The following is a 15,316-nucleotide window of genomic DNA, read 5'->3' on the forward strand; positions in this document are numbered from 1 at the left end:
CTTCACTGGGTTATCTGCACTGGGGATCTCAGTTTCACCCTCACAGGGTTCATGGAGCTGGGCTTCCCCAACTGCTTCAGGCTCTGGGTAGGACCCACATCACCATTCGGGCCCCTGACCATAGCGCTGGCACTTACATCAGCTGGAAGGGGTGCCACTCTGTGGTTCTCCAGGCCATCATGAACACCAAGGGGCATTTTATGGATGTATGTGTGGGCTGGTCCAAGCGAGCCCATGGTGGCTGGGTGTTTCAGAACTCTTGGCTCAGCTGCAGGATGCAGGAGGGGACTTACATCCCCCCACAGTGGCATCCAGTCAGGAACACCCCTATACTCCACTGCATTGTGGCTGACGCCGCATACACCTGGCACCTGTGACTGATGTGGCCCTACATGGGACATACTGACCCCACATGGATCTTTTTAATGAGCACCTGAACTGGGCTGACAACACTGGACCAGGCATTCGGGTGCCTGATGGTGCACCTTTGGTGCCTCCTAACACACCTGGAGGTTGGTCTTCTCTATGTGCTAGCCTTAGTGGGGGCATGTTATACTATCCACAGTATTATGGAGTGGAACCACAAGCCTCTAGGCCAGGCACGACTATGAGCAGCTAGCTACCACCCTATGCTGCCAGGTGCAACAGGACATGGTGCAGGTCAGGGAGTCCTTCTGGCAGGCCTTCACTCGGGGGCCCCAATAACTCTCCCCTAAGCACCCTCCACCATGACTCCCTTCCTGCACACCCACCTCTCACCGCTCCCCCACCATTCATGAGGGACCTGGTGGTGGTAAAAAATAAACCATTTATTGGAACAAAATAAAACTCTTTCAAATTAACAACCTGGATAATAAACTGTGTATGGGGAATGTGGGGGAACTACATACGATAGGTAGTGGGGTAACACAATTTGGAGCAGGGTCCTTGGGTGGGGGTGGGGGCCTTACTCTTCAACAGGGGTGGAGGCCCAGGAGCTGTGCTGGGTGTGGGAGCTCCGACTGCACCAGGTCCAGAGTCACAATCAGGCCTGGGACAGGGCTAGGACATGGGGAGGCAGGGGCATGGGAGGGGGTCCAACGGGCTTGGGCTTAGTGGGGGCGGGTATGGGTAGGAAAGGAGAGTCTGGGAGGCCAGTTCGCCCTGGCTGGCACTGGCCATCAACCATTGGCCAAGTGTCAGCTGGGAGGCTGGGGGAAGGTTGGATGGGCTCAGGGCCTTGAGGTCAGGGGCTGTGGGGGGCAGCAAGGGGGTCTGCAGGGGGCCATGGAGGGGGGAGGGCTGTGGGAGTGCCTGGCATGGTAGCAGGAGACTCGGTCAGGCAGGCAGTCACAGCCTGGGTGAGGATGCCTGCCACCCAGTCCCAGACCTCCCACTCCACCACCAGCCACTCCAGCAGGACAGATGTCCCGCAGGGCAGCTGTGTGGGCAGCAGCAGCCTCCTTGTCCCTGTGGTACTGGCACATGCCCTGGCAGCAGCTTCACATTGGTGTGGGAGGTGGGGGTGTCCTGGCCTTCTTGTCATCTGTTCTGGGGCTCCTCCCGCCCTTGGAAGGCAGACCTGTGGCAACATAAGGGCAGAGAGATGAACCATCAGTCCTGTGACCCAGTCCCCAGGGCCATGCCCCCCACCTCCTGTGTCCAGTCTACCCATTCCCCCATCCGATGGCCTGGGGGCCCTGAGGGATCCTGGGCACTAAGGGGTCCCCTCATGGATGGGGCTTGTGCCAGGAGTAGTCTGTCCCCAGTTCCCTCCAGGTATATGGGTTATGGTGCTCTGCAAGGGAGTGGGTACCAAGTGCCACACAAGGTCTGATCCATCGCCTTGGGACATGGCCATCTGGGATGCATCTGCTGGCTGTGACAGGGGTGAGTGCCCCCTGATGGGTGTCTGATTCACTAGTGACCTACCAGAGGGTACCTCGATGAATTTGGGGAAGTCCTGGGTGAAGGGGGCCTGGCTCAAGGAGCCAGAGGGGATCATGATCATCAGGGACCCATCCTCCTCTTATAACAGCTCTGGCTCTTGTTCCCAGGTCCTGGCTGAGGGCCATGGCTAGTCCTGTGGCTCAGGCTGGGGCTCTCCCTGGGGCACCACAATATACAGGATGGCCTCTGGCTCAGCCGTGTCTTGAGGCCCAAGGAGCTGACCTAGGTCCTTGTCTGTGTCCCCGGCCTGGCAGTAGGCCTGCCTGAGCTCCTTGACCTTTGATTTGACCTGGTCAGCTGTGTGGGTGGGGTGCCCCCAGGCGGTCAGTCCCATTGACAGACATGCAAATGCCACAGTGTTCTGGCACTGGCCACTCGTGTGGAGAAGTACCTTTTCATCCCCCCCACAGTCCCAGCAAACCCCTTACACCTTGCTCCAGGAGGGGGCCCTCTTCTTTGCTGGCATCCTGGGATCTCTCAGATGGGTGGGAGGCAGGGGCTCCTGGAAGGATTCATGGGGCCTCTGCACTGACCATGGCCTCGGGGAGCCAGAGAATCATCTGGAGGGTGTGCTGGAGTGGGCTTGTCCTCTCTATAGTGCTAGCACACTCTCAGATTCCTGCCACTGGGTTCCTGCACCTATAAATGCAGCCAGACACAGAAACCATAAAGCCCCACTTGTGCTGGCAGGGACATCTTCATGATCGATCTGGCCAGCGCTACGGAAGATCTCATCTTTCGAAAAAGCGGACTGCAGACTGTCTGCGCGTGTATTCTTTTGAAAGTGTCTTTTGAAAGGGAGTGCTCCTGAGTGGGGAGTGGAAAAGCGAATCCCAAATACTTTCGAAAGAAGGTGTTCTGTGTGTAGACGTGCCGCAGGGTATTTCAAAAGAGGCTGTCCCTTCTAAAATTGCTTTGAAAGGACTAGTTAGTGTAGATGCAGCCTATGTGTGCATGTGTGTGGTTTTGTGATGGAGCTAGTCATTATGAGAGCAAAACTTTTATTTAAACATGTTTCTACTCTGAAAAGTGTTTTGTGGGGGGATTCTTTGACATTTGTCTGTCTCTCAAAGGCTTTAGATGCAATGTATTCATTCACAAGTAAAAGGATGGTTTTTCTTCCGAACTGCAATCCCGCCAACTCAACCTAGGATTTGAAATTGTGCTTTCAGCAAGGGTACCCACGCTGTGAATCCTCCACTGGGTTGCAAAGGTATAAAGTGGCAAGTGGTTTAATGTGCAGAAGTTTATTTTGTAAACTGATGGTGGTGGCCGAAAGAAAAGAGTTCTGTTTGGTATTCATGTCCCACTCTGAGTTGGTAGGACTGGCTATTCCAATTTGACAACTCAGAAATGGAACATATTAGATACATCTACACTGGGATGCTACATCGAAATAAGCTATTTTGACGAGTAGCGTCTACACATCCTCCAGGGCTGGTGCTGTCGATGTTCAATGGTGACATAGGACAGCACTACATTGAAATAGGCGCTGCAGGGGAGCGTCCACACAAAAGCGGCCCAAATCGAAATAAGGGTGCCAGGAAAAGCTGTGGACAGGGTCACAGGGCAGACTAGCACTTTCAGGGCAACAGCTAGACACTCCCTTAAAGGGCCCCTCCCAGACACACTCAGCCTGCACAGCACACGGTCTGCAGAGCCCACAAGCATGCACACCTGTGTAAGCAGCATGGACCCCCAGCAGCAGCAGCAGCAGCAGCAGCAGCAGCAGCAGCAGCCAGAGGCCCACACACCCGTCCCTGGAGCAGTGTCTGCCCTGCTCAGTGCCATGGAGGAGGCAGCTCAGCATCTTTTATTTGAAGAAGATGAGCTGTCCTCGGGGGATGAAGAAGCAGCCCCAGACCTTGCTGCCCTCCCATCCTCCCCCTGCCAGACACGCTGCCGGCTATGGAGGTACCCCACTAGCACAGACTGGTGGGAGCGGCTGGTGCTTAACGAGTGGGACAATGACTGCTGGATCCGGAATTTCTGGATGAGCCGGCAGACGTTCCTCGAGCTCTGCCAGTGGCTCACCCCTGCCTTATGGCACCAGGACACCCCCATGCGACATGCCCTCACTGTGAAGAAACAGGTCGGCATCGCTGTCTGGAAGCTGGCCACTCCAGACAGCTGCCGATCCATAGGGCAGCAGTTCGGCATGGGCAAGGCCACCGTTGGGGCTGTCGTCATGGAGGTAAGAGGACCCAGGGGGAGCCCGGGGGGGAGCGGGTGCCCAGGGGGGAGGAAGAGCTTGGGGGGGAGAGGGAGCTCAGGGAAGAGGGGGAGCCCAGGGGGAAGCCCTGGGGGAAGGGGGTGCCTGGGGGGGAGCCCTGGGGGGGAGTGGGAGCCTGGAGGTGAGCTCTGGGGAAAGGGGGAGCCCAGGGAGGGGGCCAGACACACCCTGCACACCCCTCACAGGTGTTCTCTCATGTCCTTCCCCTGCAGGTGGTCTACGCAATCAATGCCCTGCTCCTCCACAGGCTCATGTGGCTTGGGGACCCGGATGCTGCCATCGCGGGGTTTGCCAGCCTGGGCTTCCCTGATTGCTTCGGGGCTCTAGATGGGACCCATATCCCCATCCGTGCCCTGGGGCACGGCGGAGGACACTTCCTGAATAGGAAGGGATACCATTCCGTGGTCCTTCAGGCCTTGGTGGACAGCCGGGACCGCTTCTTGGACATTTATGTTGGCTGGCCTGGCAGCATCCATGATGCCCGGGTGTTCAGGAATTCGGGTCTGTGCCGCCGGCTGGAGGCAGGGACCTACATCCCCCAGTGGGAGATCCCTGTGGCGGATACCACCCTGCCGCTCTGCCTTGTCGCAGATGCGGCATACCCCCTCTGGCCCTGGCTCATGCGCCCCTACACGGGCCACGTCAGTGCCACCCAGGAGCGGTTCAATAACCATGTGCGCCATGTGGTCGAGCGGACTTTCGGCCGCCTCAAAGGCCACTGGAGGTGTCTCCTCACCCACCTGGATGCAGGGCTTGCCAACATCCCCCAGGTTGTGGGCGCATGCTGCACACTCCACAACCTGGTGGAGAGCAAGGGAGAGGCCTTCTTCCAGGGCTGGGCTGTGGAGGCTGGCAGGGCCAACGCCCAGCCACCCGCTGCCCCCAGTCGCCAGGTCGACCGTGAGGGGATCTGGGTCCAGGAGGCCCTGCGGGCCCATTTTGAGCAGGCTGCAGGGTGAACGCTGGCAGGGCCAGCTGGTGGTGAGCCACCCACTGCCACCCCCCATCCCCTACAACTCTACCTGCCCCCACACCCACACCACTGAGCACCAGAGAGCACACACCACCCACACACTTCTTTTGTAAATAAACCAAAACCTTTTTTTGAAACAAAACAACAAAGTCATTACATTAAGAGGCGGGGAGCTATGTACATGGGGGGGCAGCTACTAAAGGGGGGGTGGGATGAATAAACTATTTACAATTATGGGGGGAATACATACAAAAGAGGAGGGGCCTGGGGGGGCTATGTCCTTGGCCTCCTTCACCTCTATTGTCCAGCACCTGGCATGGCGGAGGCACGACCCACGTCTGGGCCGAAGGCCCCGTCGAGGCTGAGTGGGGGCCGGAGAACCGGCAGATATGTCCGGGCTGGTTCCTGAGGCCCGCGGTCCCCCTCGGCAGCAGGCTCCAGGACAGCTGCTAGTGGAGGGCAGCTTGGAGGGAAGGCGGGCAGATCGATGGGGGTGGGGGGGGCAACTGCTCCACAATCCGCTCAAAGGTCCTCATGAAGGCTCCCCAAGCCTCCTGGTGCCAGGCCAGCGCTTGCTCCTGCAGGTGGACCCGCCGCTCCTCCATGTGCTGGCAGCACTCCAAGACCTCCACCTGATGCCGGAGGGTGGTGAGGAGCTGGGGGTCAGCAGATGCCCGGGGATGGCTCCGGTGCTGTCAGGCTCATCCTGGGGCCGGTCCCTGCTCTGTTGCTGGGCTGGCCTGATGTGATGGCCCCAGTGGGCTGTCCAGCACGATGGACACAGCACCTGTGCTCTCGGGGCCCTCAGATGGTGCAGCTGCAGAACAGAGGGGAGAAGAGCGGAGACAGTCGTTAATGTGGGCCCTGACCCGTGGCCATGTCCCCCCATCCCTCTGCCGCTGGTTCCCCATCCCCATCCCCCAGAGATGTTGCTGATGATGATGGGTGTGCTATCCCCCCGACAGGGGGGACCTCTAAGTTCCGCTCCCCCCACCCCCAGGGATGGGGCATGGTGCTGTCCTGCTGGGGGGCAGGGACTGATGGACTTTCCTGAGGGACATGCCACTGCTGTCCTCGGGGCCGTGGTCATTTGGGTGTTTGGAGGGCCCTGGTCATGTCCCTCGTCCCCGCCCCTTAACCTCGGGGGTGTGCACCGGGGTACATACCTGACAGTCCACTCCCACGGTTGGGGGACACCCATCAGGCAGACGTCCTGCTGGAGCTGCAGGAGGGGAGGTCTATGAACAGCTCCCCATTGCTGGAGGCCTCCTCCTCCTCCTGTGCTGTCCCAGGTGTGGGCTCCTGTGGGGGCCCCTGGGGTGCAGGGCTGGCCTCTGGGCCGGACTCTGTCTCTGGGGCCTGCTGGGGCTTGTCGGCCGAGGTGTCAAGGGTGGCTGGGGGGAGGTGGTGTACCGGGGGCCCAGGATTTCCCTGAGCTCCCTGTAAAAGGGGCAAGTGGCGGGGGCAGCCCCAGATCGGCTGGCCGCATCCCGGGCCCAGGCGTAACCCTGCTGCAGCTCCTTCACCTTACTCCTGACGTGGTCAGGAGTGCGGACAGGGTGAACCCGGGCAGCCAGGCCCTCGACCAGCTGCATGAATGCATCTGCATTCCGCCTCTTGCTCCCCATTACCTGTAGCACCTTCTCCTCGCCCCAGAGCCCCAGCAGGTCCCGGATCTCGGCCTCCAACCAGGAGGGGCCCCACTGCCTCTTCCCCCGCTGGCTGGCTGGCTGGGAGCCCTGGGTCCCCTTGGGGGCGGTGCCCTGTGGGTGTTTGAGGGGCTGGCTGGCTGCCATGGGTGCTGGGTGGTGGGTTGGGACTTGTGGAGGACGTGCAGGCTGGGCACGTGTGTGTGCTACTGCCTGCATGCTGTCAGCTTCCTGCACAGGAAATAAGGGGGCAGGGAGCTTTAAGGGGTTGCTGCACACGGCCACCATAGAGCTCATGGGCTGGACAGAGTGTCTCTCAACCCCTCAGCTGATGGCCACCATGGAGGACCCCGCTATTTTGATGTTGCGTGACGTGGATCGTGTACACGTGCCCTACTTCGACGTTGAATGTTGAAGTAGAGCGCTATTCCCATCTCCTGATGAGGATAGCAATATCGACATCTCGCCGTCTTACGTCAATTTCAACTTCGAAATAGCACTCAGCACGTATAGATGTGGCGGGCGCTATTTCGAAGTTGGCACGGCTATTTTGAAATAGCCGGCTAGTGTAGACGTGGCTATTGATATGCAATTATGGAAAGGCGGTAATCTAGCAATCTCACAATACCGTATTGTCATTTTACAGAGTTCAATGACATTTCACCTTTTATGCTCTAATCTTTGTGTTTTCAGAAAGCAAAGTTATTTTAAGACTTTTTAGTTTTTCAAGAAACTGACAGATTCTTTCAACCTCAACTCCAGGTTAAATTTTATGCTTGGAATGTGTTGATTTCTCCCCATAATGCTTAATAAATTTGTATAAAGGAATATGCACTCTGTGGCTACGTCTACACGTGCACCCAACTTCGAAATAGCTTATTTCAATGTTGCGACATCGAAATAGGCTATTTCGATGAATAACGTCTACACGTCCTCCAGGGCTGGCAACGTCGATGTTCAACTTCGACGTTGCTCAGCCCAACATCGAAATAGGCACAACGAGGGAACGTCTACACGGCAAAGTAGCACACATCGAAATAAGGGAGCCAGGCACAGCTGCAGACAGGGTCATGGGGCGGACTCAACAGCAAGCCGCTCCCTTAAAGGGCCCCTCCCAGACACACTTTCATTAAACAGTGCAAGATACACAGAGCCAACAACTAGTTGCAGACCCTGTATATGCAGCACGGACCCCCAGCTGCAGCAGCAGCAGCCAGAAGCCCTGGGCTAAGGGCTGCTGCCCACGGTGACCACAGAGCCCCGCAAGGGCTGGAGAGAGAGTATCTCTCAACCCCCCAGCTGATGGCCGCCATGGAGGACCCCGCTATTTCGATGTTGCGGGACGCGGATCGTCTACACGTCCCTACTTCGATGTTGAACGTCGAAGTAGGGCGCTATTCCCATCCGCTCATGGGGTTAGCGACTTCGACGTCTCGCCGCCTAACGTCGATTTCAACTTCGAAATAGCGCCCAACACGTGTAGACGTGACGGGCGCTATTTCGAAGTTACTGCTGCTACTTCGAAGTAGCGTGCACGTGTAGACGCAGCCTGTGACTTCTTCCATATTCAAAACGCTGAAACGACGAGCAGCACAAAAGCTAAAATTCTATTCAACAAGTATCAATAAGAACCTAGTTGTGGTTAGGTTGATTGCTCCCGTTTTTGCTATTTCTGCTTTTGCTATTTTTGCTGTTTTCCAAGATGTTGGCATCTTGGAAGATCATAACTCATTGTTTACAATGCTATTTAAATGTTTTTTTTTTCTTTTACAGCAGAGACTTTCTGCTGAACTAGTATTTAAAATAAATAAATAAATGCTACCAAATTTGGACTAAAGGATTGCATTTACTATGGTTTAACTTGGCACTTTCAGCCATTCTCTGAATATCCAGAATGAATTGTTTCCAAATCTAAATGGCAGGGGTATATTTTATTATTGGCTTATTTAAACCGAATAGCTGTTTTCAGAGCTTGGCTAAAAAGTTAAATAATGTTTAAAAATAAGAATGCTGAGAGCATCATTGTGGGCTTCAAGGTAGAACAGTGATGCACAACGAATATTAGTGGTACGGGTGCAGTTTTACTGGGCTATGCTAAGGCCCTGAATTTGGGAGAGAATGCTGGTAAAGACAACTGTCACTCATGAAGAGGTAAAGAATACCACAACATTCCAGAGTGGGGCTGGACATTTCACTTTTTAGACTTCTGGTCAGCAAGGTATATAAGCATATTCCTAACTTAAGCACCTGAACAGTCCCACAGAGAAGTATTCTTGTACCTAACTACATTGCAGAACCAAGGCTTTGCTTGGGTTACTGTACGTTTCGGTGATCTATCAGCTAAAGGTATCCCACATTCTTTCTAAAAGGTGGATTTTCCTTATTTTCGTTTAGGAAAAAAAAGCCTGTATTCTCCTTGCCTCAGACAGCAAGGCCAAATGCTTATCAAGGATTTAACAAACCTGAATATTTTCCCTAGATTCCTAATCAGTGTGTTTGGTTGCACAGCTTCAGCTAAAATACCAGTCAAAGAACTGGATTACCAAGCTACCAGAAAGCCTGCAAAGCCCATTTTTGGACAGAAAAAGTAGTCATGAGCATGTGTGTGCTGAAGGGCCCGGGGCTAAGCTAGCCTTGATAATAGAATAACCCATACCTGGACTAAGTCAGCTGGTCTCTGTAGGAAGAAAGCAGGCAGGTACAGTAAGAGGAGGACATCTAGAAGATTTAGTTATGTTTGGAGATGCTGTGTTTGAGTGACAAAGCTCCTGAAGGGCTTTAAGTGAACAGGGGGTATGCTGAAGAAGAAGCAGGTAGAGAAGGCAAGAGAGCTCTCTTAGCAGAGAAGCCTGGGCGAGAGCCCTGCGGAATAGGGGAGATATTGTGAAGGGTAGGTAAGCTGTAAAATATGTAAAATATGTGAATCTGTGTTTAGTATTATTTGAGATTAATTAAGAGACACATTGTATTGGAGTTGAAGGACATAGGGGCTGTTCGTTCTGAGGCCTCACGAAATTGAACTGCAAGAGGAGATTAGTTGAATATGTGATGGCTAGTGTTGCAGTCAAAAGTTATCTCAGCTTCAACACTGAGTTCTCTGAGTACAATACACGCTGACAAGATATCTGTTAACCGCAAACAGTTTATTGCCCTGACCAGCTTTTGCAATAAACCCTTAACTAAGAAGCAAAAGCATGGTAGGAAAGTGACATCTCAACTGCAGAAGAACTTTGTACATGAAAGCTTAGGGGTGATGAGGCACTCAGCCCTGCCCCAGGTCTTATGAGCCAGGAACAAGCCTCAGGGGAAAACTACCAAAGAAGATAAGTGGTGGCATTGTAGCACAACAATTTGTAGATAGAGACAAGAGGAAGGGCACAGACAATCAAAAATCTTTTATGATGAGATGCGGTAAATGCGTAAGCAGGGTTAAAGAACAAGGAGTAACAGAACCAATAACAGATCAATAATTGACAGATGAGGAAATACCATAAACGGTAATGAGTGACCGAATGGAATTGTATAATGAGGCAAAAAAACCTGTACATAACCAACACAGAAACCAGTGCAATTTGGGATCTCACCAATGGGCCATGGCACCAGTGCTTTGGACGACGAAAGAACTCCCACTCATCTGCAGGTGTCCGGGGTTCCCAGCTTGTCAAATGGATGTGAGATGCCACTTTCCTATCATGTGCTTGCTTCCTAGTTAAGGGTTTATTGCTAAAGCTGGTCAGGGCAATAAACTCTTTGCGGTTAACAGGTATCTTGTCAGCCTGTATTGTACTCAGAGAACTCAGTGTTGAAGCTGAGCTAACTTTTGACTGCAACACTAGCCATCACATAGCAAGATTGGGCATCCTTTTTCCCAAGAATTACACAGGGCGGTCCTTGTCCATAGCTGAGAGTTTGCATGCCTGAGTCTGCCACACAACAAATTCTGAAACCTAAGACAAAATTTACTCTGCCAAGATAATAATCACTTTAATAATGGAATCACAGGGAGTATTTTAAGCTTTCCACCTTTTGATTGCAACATTGAACAATGGTAAACTGATGCTGTGTCTACTCTATGAGATAAATTTGAATTTATTAATATCAGTTTTGTAATTCTGGAATTTATAAGTTCAAATTTGACCATCCTCACCTTCTCACATGCTCCTCACAAAGTCGACTTACTGCAGCCACACTCACTTGGCAAACATTGACTTTTGCAGCAGTGCATTGTAGGAACCTATCCCACAGTCCTCTCATCCCCATAGCCTTCTGGGTATGCTCACTGGTCTTGATGTCATCTTCCCCCAATTCATTTTCCTCATTCCCCTCCCGTTGTAAACAAACATCCATTTTTCCTGTTGGATGAAAGGAAGATTAAGGCATCCACAGAGATGGCAAAAAAAAAAAATTACAGAAATGTCTTTCTTCTGTAACTAAATTCTCAACTGGCTATCCACTGCGTGTCCTCCCTTCCATGATTATATTAGATCCCTGAAAATAATACAGGAACCCTGACTCTATTCGCAAAGTTAGATGAAAGAGGATAAAAAAGTCTAGGGAAAAAATGTTGACTTCCCTCTTCATTACATAGACATCACCAACATGGGTGATGGCAGTGAAATATCCCTGAAAAGCTTGAAGAATGAGAAGATAGGGAAGTTTTTCAAAAAAGAGAGTTCCTGAGGGGAGAGTCTTTGGCTTACTGGTGTGCTATCTTATGCTGAACTTATAACTGCAACAGGAATCTCAGCTCGGCCCCCTCACCTCCGTGCTTCTGAGGGGGTCAAAGAATGAAGACAGATGGGAGATGTTAGAAAAAATTGATAACTGAAATATCAAACCAGCAGGTGTCTGCAATTGACAGCAGGCTCCCAAAAATATTTTTGGCTGGTTATGGGAAAGTGCTATGGTCTGAGGCTGCAGAGCCACTTGGAATGTTGAAGTAGTCCCCCAGACTATCTTAGCTGCCAGGGGAGCCTTCTCCCCCTGTGGCAGCAAGTTCCCAAGTATCTAAGCTGCCAGAGAAGACTTCCCCTCTGTGGCTGCAAGCCCCAGTGGTCCCATGCTAGGGGCATGGTGGGTTGGGTTCAGTGGGGGGCCAGTTAAATTGGTTCCCCTAACTATCTTAGCCACTGGGGGAGACTTCCCCCTGGTGGCTGCAAGTCCCTGAGAATCTTTCCCGCCCTTGGAGCCCTAAATGCACACAACCTAGGACCTGGTACTGCCTGGCAGCATGGTCAGCACTCAACAAAAAGCACATCATTTTATTGGGTCAGGGGCTACCCACTTGATGTGGCTGAGTGCGGGAAAGACCCTGACTGCCTGGTGCCTGTGGTGGAGGGAAGGGGGTTCGCACACAAATGTAAACCACTGAGACGAAGTTTCTCAGTGTCCTATGCAAGCACGACTCTCACAACAGCCTTGTTGCCACATGGTGCAGCAGAACAGAAGCTGGTGCCAGGTAGTGCAGTCAAAATGACAAGTGTAGAGGCAGAACCATGAACTTCCTGCAGGGTATGTTTGTAATGGGTAGATGCACTGGTAATATCAAGCTAATTGCCTTGCATTCAAATTTGTCTCATACTGTAGATGCAGCCTGAGTGATTTGAAAAAACTCTCTAGGTGGTGGTGGGGGGGGGAGAATGAAGAGATACTTTTGGTTACAAGGGGGCATTTTGCTAGAATTTGAATAGGTCATGGTGTGCAAAATAGTTTGATAATAGAACATATTAGTGCATTTCCCCAAAGAGAAAAATTATATTAGTTACCTTTTTTTCTTCAGTTTGAGAAATGAGCCCACCAACTGATTTCATATGGCCCAAAGAATGGGTCTCATTATAATAATGTTATGTGACTAGGCCACGATCAAACCATGATCTAAGAGGGATGGTGTCCATGTCCTGTTACCAGTTTCCTAAGCCTGCTAATCCTCCCAAGATAGAAAACTGTAAATATTTTCTTATGGCAGATAAACACTTACTGGGAGATCGGTGCTGCAGTTGATTTAGTGGGTCTAGTAAACTCTCTCTTGTCAGCTCCCATACTCTACTGGAACAAGATGCGCAAGGGAGTGAACAGGAGAGTTTCTTCTTCTCGTCACTTAGCTGGAGATGCGTACCTTAGGTCAACATTGCCCTGGTAGACCAGCCTTCCCTCACTTATTCCAAGTATCAGTCTCGGAGTCCCAGTTTTGATAAGAATTTAAAGTCATATACATTTATTACCCAACTATGGCTTTTATCATCTCCATTTACAGTAAATGGCGTACATGTTGATTTAATGTGTCTAAAATATCGGTGTATACAGTGGTGGATTTCACAGGGCCAGTCCAGAAGACAAGTGTGCAACCACTCATGTCGCTTTAGTTCTGTCACAGTTTCTTCTGAATGGGGGAGGGAAAGGGCAACGTATAAACTTATAAGTATTTACATCTGACCGCTAAGCAATTTCTGAAGAGAGTGGTAGGAACTAGTTCTTGCAAGAACTATTATTTAATATAATTGATTCCAGCTGGGCTTGGAAGAGATTCTGGCCCAAACGCACGCAAAAGCTTGCCAACACTCTGTCATTTTTGATAGCTCACACTGCTGTGAACTTGGCTAAGAGAGGTCAGTCACATAGCAAAAACTAAGCTCTTCGCTATATCCAGGCTAGGTTAAAAATGCAGATATATTGCCAGTGGACTAGCGAACCATTCTCTTTTCCACTTTGTTTTGAGAGGCCCCTGGTTTCTTGGAACTGGGGGAGTGATGTGCTGCAAAGCAATAAGAAGATATTCCACATGTAAAACTGTGGGCAGACATAGTTGCTCTACGAATTTTTAGGTATCTGTTTTTATTAAAACTTCCCTGGTATACTTGACCTATCAGTCAGATTCGGCCTATGCCCATGATAAAGATACATACAAAGAGAGCGTGTAATATCCCTACTTAATCAGTTTTGCTTAAGTTAAATGTGTGCTATACTGGAAATACCATAAATACTTTTTTCTTTAAATAGGTTACTCCCTCTGAGGCTTTCATTAACTCTGTTCAAGATTATAAAAGTTCATGTAACGTAACTTAGTCCAAGTCCCAGTAATAAACTCTGTAACATGAAACTTTAAAAAAAGACAGACTTTACGTTTCTGGACTCCCTAAATGGCTATGAGGAGATAGGTCATTGTAGTAGTCTAATTGAAGACAGCCCTATTAGTTTCAAATGAAGTTGGGGATACCTAACTAAAAAAACCTCTACCTTTCCTTTCCAAGAGTTATTTTGACACTATCTTATGGGATTTAGGTGATGTAGGAGAACACAGTACAATTTCAAGTAATTTTATCTGGGGAGGTGGGGAAAGAATATTTAACATTTTACAATATGGTAATTCATTTCATATGTTTCCTTCTACAAGCAGAAATTTAACAGAATGCCTCAAGACAACCATCTCAATAGACACAAATAAGACAGCAGTTGGATCTCCAATATTGAAAACAGATTGTTGTTCGAAGAGTTGAAATCAAAACAAGACTAGAAAAAAAGTAAAATCAAAACGCCAGTAAAATCTGAAATGGTGCAACGGAAAAGGCTCAAGCTTTCATGTGAAAAAAATGGCAGCCTTTTGCTAAATGTGAAAACAATTTAACCTTCCTACAACCTCTACCAAGACTATGCACAGAATATTATTTCTACAGTGACACTGGTGTGCATATTATTTTGCAAGCTGATGGGATGGGGGAACAATGACTTACGCGAAATTCAAGGTACACAAGGGCCTCGCAAATCTTGGGGGTTTACAGTATAGGGGTATATCCGATTTATGACCAAAGTGAGTTACGACCAGGTGTTCTGAACATAACCCGTTCATAACTTGAGAATTATCTGTATTTTGTGACCAGGAATTATATACATAATAGCAAGCAGCATAGGAAATTTTGGTGGGAAGATATCAAACAGAAGAATAAAACATTTCCATTGTCTGTGACATCAGCCAGAAAAGCAGTGTCTCTTACAAACTAGGGATAGCAAATGGTACAGAAAAGGGTGAGCAAGACCCAGGGAGCTGTTTGCACGTGTTCAGATTAACTTTACGAGTTATCAGGGTTGGCATAATAGTTTGGTGGTTTCTGAGGTTACTTGGGGTTTCCAGTTGCTTTGAATACAAAAAATTTCATGAAACAATAATGAATCCAGGAGAGCTTGAGTTGAAACTGAAGCAATACCTCCTGTTGACATATTTTTTTTAAAAAGTGGAAGGTTTTTACAATAAGTTTTTGTTTTCCCTTTCCTTTATTTCAGAATGGATGAAGAAAAACTGCTTTTTTTGTCAAGTTCACAGAAAGAAAAATCATACCAATGAATACTAACTAAAAGTTTATGTTTCAGAAAAGTTACAAGTGAAATGAAAAAATGTAGACAACCGTAACTAAAAGTCATCATTGTCATATCTCCTATAATGCATACAGTAGAGAATTCCCAAGTAACTGTAGAAGAATTTCTGATAATGCTGTATTTGGTTGCTGACAGTCTTTCAGATGCAGTATTCGGATGGCTTGC

General features: G+C 50.0%; 1 long non-coding RNA gene across 3 annotated transcripts in view; it reads right to left on the reverse strand.

The window, feature by feature from the left end:
* Positions 1 to 674: 674 nt before the first annotated feature.
* LOC142006947 (uncharacterized) overlaps positions 675 to 15,316 on the reverse strand; it is a 73,029-nt gene continuing 58,387 nt past the window's right edge. Inside the window, exons 2-4 of one of the 3 annotated variants that reach the window (XR_012643859.1) lie at positions 10,932 to 11,136; positions 2,360 to 2,568; positions 675 to 1,561 (exon numbers count right to left, since the gene is read on the reverse strand). This is a non-coding gene — a long non-coding RNA (uncharacterized LOC142006947). Of the gene's footprint in view, positions 1,562 to 2,359; positions 2,569 to 5,371; positions 5,953 to 10,931; positions 11,137 to 15,316 lie in introns of those variants that run through there. The other 2 variants (XR_012643858.1, XR_012643860.1) reach the window with 2 other exon arrangements.

This window comes from Carettochelys insculpta, chromosome 1, assembly GCF_033958435.1.
Source record: "Carettochelys insculpta isolate YL-2023 chromosome 1, ASM3395843v1, whole genome shotgun sequence".
NCBI classification, from domain to species: Eukaryota; Metazoa; Chordata; order Testudines; family Carettochelyidae; genus Carettochelys; species Carettochelys insculpta.